Raw genomic sequence first — 3,731 nt, forward strand, 5'->3', positions numbered from 1 at the left:
ACCGCCGAGGGGAGCGCACGTCCTTACCTTAGCCGTTTGAGACCACATAATTACTCATTCGCTGCTACTTATAATAGCGGGGTTTTGTTTACCGCTTAATAGGACACTACTACGCTTTCTAGGCACTGTAAATACTGGGTATATTTATGACCCACTTTTTACCTACCTCGCAAGGACTCAGGTTCCATTAGCATGTAACTCACTATTAATTGGTCTTCTGCCTGGGCCGGAACGCCTTATACATTGAACATTGATTAATGTTGCAAGAAGGGTTAATTTGGCTAGAAATCGATTCTTATTATTAAATAAAACTCCCAACTATGCAGTTTCATTTTCGACTCTGAGTTTGTGCTTCTCCACACCAAGCACTCTTAAACTATACTGCCTACCAGTATGGATGACATGTGACTCCTACACTTTTAGTCCTTTGGCTTATGTAACATTTCCTATACACTGATTTATACACATATGATTGATTGTCTCTGTGTAATGTGCGTGTGATGCAAAGTGCTCGGACACCCTACACTGGTATGAGTGGCGCTATATAACGACTTCAAGGCATCTGAGAGAGTGTGGTTAAGGAGACTTGGTCACTGTTAAAGGGTGGTAGTGAGAGAATCCGTGGTGGAGGTGGTCATTGGGGGGGCGCCAACAAACATTGTCGCACAGGGCGCCACCAGCACTAAAGCCGGCCCTGGTTGCATGTTAAAATGAATATATACTGTGCTTAGTGCTGCTGAGTCAGCTGCAAGAACTGACAATTACTGATGTACGAGTTTGTACTCATCGCGAAAAGCATGTGTGTGTTGAGCATTAAGCAGAGCGTTGTGTTTTGCTAGTGTAATATTACTTAAGCAATGCTACCAAATGCTTCCAAACATACACAGACGCAGTGGGTGGCGGGAGATCATTACGCACAGTCTTCTTCATAACAATGCCTTGGCGTGTGAGGATCTCTGCGCCTGTTTCTGACTCCTGTTTTTACTTCTACTGGGGCATATCAACAACAAGCGGCGATAATTATCGCAAAGCGCACTTAGCGCTAGGATAATTATCGCCGGCTAGCCTGGATTTTTATCGCTGAGATAGCGTGCTATTAGCAACGCTTATCTCAATAGCGATAAAAATCCTCACGCTAACTGGCTAACGTGAGATTATCGCTGGAAACCCAGCGATAATCTCTCGTTAGCTTGTTGATAGAGACTCACAAACGTAGCCATGACATCCTCCTTCCATAGGATATCATGGCTAAGTCAGTCCTGAAGCAGGCGTGAGGAAAGTAGTGATAACAGGTGTTTCGCTACTTTTCCTGACGCTATGCTTCATAGCGTGGGGCTTGATGATAGGAGAAATGTCGCTTAGCGACATTTCTCCTGTCATGCCAGGTCAGGAACGCCCACTTCGCATCTCATTAGAGATGCAAAGCTGGGCGTTAGAAATCCCCACGCTAAAGCAAGGTTTCACGCGTTAGCGTGACCTCGCTAATATAGCGATAAAATTATCGCCGCTTTTCGGCCGAAAACGGCCGTTAAAGCGGCGATAATTTTTTATCGCCTCGTTGTAAATATGCCCCATAGTTTGTTTGAACCATTCTCTGGTCCAGTTATCCACAGGTAGCCTGCTGGCTGCAAAGGAGCTATAACACGATGCTGCCATGCTCCTCAGCGTCAAACTCCGCTGTATATGAATGCATGTTTTGTACATGTCCAGTTATGGTATTTTGGTAGTCTTGAAGTCTTTGAAGTGAAAGTAGGCTGCTAGGCCACTGCAGAGGTCAGGTATGGACAGCTTTGAAAACATTGCAAGAATGCATAAACACAAATCCAACTGCAGTGCCAAGCTTTTTCAAAGTATGTTATAAAAACAGAATTATGAGAGCGACTTTTTATGGCTTGAAAAAAATTGATTTCTAGTTACAGGCTTCTTTTTCTGACATTCTGTGTAATTAGCTCTCACTATTCACAAGATGCTAATCGCACAGCAGCAGACAGTCTTCCACCTCGTGCACAAATCTCAGGTTATTTCAGAATTCATGGTATTCAACGCAAGAGGGTTCAGCCAAGGGTAGCGGGCCGTTCAGCTGTGGGTTGCTGATTCGTAACTAACTCTGGGTGTGCCATCCTTGGAAGGCTGAGAGTGTCTTGCCAAGACTGGAACTCATGATACGCCGATGTCAGCAGTGAGCGTTTAACTCCTTGGATTAACTGGCTGTCAGGTGCAGAACACTTTGTGTAACAAGTCAAGAAAGGTGCATCTCACTCCCAGAATGCATTGCTTATTCGGTAAAGGCCCCTGACATGGAATAATCCGGTGAGGCTGCCTTTTTAATCACTTGTGATGATTTGATGCACACACTAGTGACTATTGTGAGAAAACTAAAATTCACTTTGCACGCTTATGCAGTGTTCTAATTGTAAACGTTCTATGTCCGTAATTAGTAAAATATATTTCACATTTGTATTCCCTTTTCTCTTCATTGAGTACTCTTATTTAGAAGTTTTCCCTTCCTGCTGCCACCTTGTGGCAGTATTGAATAGTATTACTCTTGCCTGGATTGTAAAGGTATACCCGTAGAAGTGCAGGTAAGTGCTGGAAAAGCAGGCCGGATGTTTGTGAATAGCCACAAATGTGTCTCACTCACCCTTTTCCACTGCATTGCCTTTAACTCGGTGTTGGCATTACCCTGAGAAGGCTCGTCTACTCATCTTAGTGTCACGTACAAATGTAAAGGTTGCCCGTACACTGTGTGACATGTTTTTGCCTGATCACCCGATCACAAACTTTTTAAATGTAGACATTCCACCACTGGGACAGGCAGATAGAAGTTGCCAGCATTGACAGGACAAAAAACAACCTCAAGACATTATTTATTGTTAATACTTTTTTAATATGGTCATTCAGTTGTACATAATGCTTTCTTGGTCATAATCAAGGTAACTAAAATGCTTTTGACACTTCTTTATTATAACTTTTCAGCATGATGCAGACTTCTGACAGCACAGCTTAAAGACACAGGCAAAGTCAATATCTCTAGCTAAACACTTATAAGGTCCCAAAGGCGAGACCTATTGGCTATGCCAATGCTTGTTGCTTTTGCTTCACTGGCTTTCGACTTAGATGTGGCTGTGGGCCTGCTAATCAGACCCACAGCCCAGCTGTTCTCTCTCTAAATTCACACTATGTACTTTAGGTACATAACCCAATTGGTAAGGATCACCTTTTTGGACCCTGTACAGTGTACCTTAGGTACCCAGGGCATAGGTGTACCCTAGACCTACCAGGGGCTGCAGCATGTATTATGCCACCCCTGGCTGGCCTTCCATTATGACACAACTGGCTGATCACTCAGCTGGGGCAAGGTCATGTAATCACCCCTTGCTTAGGTGTAGTATTCCTATACCTACTTTATCTATAGACACATGGGTAACCTATCAGTCACTCCTATGGCAGACCTTAACAATCCTGAAGGCAGAGTGCTTGGTAACATGTGAGATGGTGCTCTAGCATGAGCTGAGCCTGTCTGCATCTTTCGGAACCATGTCCTTATAGCTGTTCTATGATATCGCCTACCATATACTCTTAAAGTGCCTTATAATCCTCGCGGTTATGGTAACTATGGTTTGGCTTTATCAAAACATGTCGTGTAATGTGTCTAACACTTTGGAATACTACCCCCACACCATTTCTGGCAGTGAGGATAGTATTCCTCCCTTCTAGAGGGAGAAGACATG

This window comes from Triturus cristatus, chromosome 1_1 (assembly GCF_964204655.1).
Source record: "Triturus cristatus chromosome 1_1, aTriCri1.1, whole genome shotgun sequence".
In the NCBI taxonomy this organism is placed as follows: domain Eukaryota; kingdom Metazoa; phylum Chordata; class Amphibia; order Caudata; family Salamandridae; genus Triturus; species Triturus cristatus.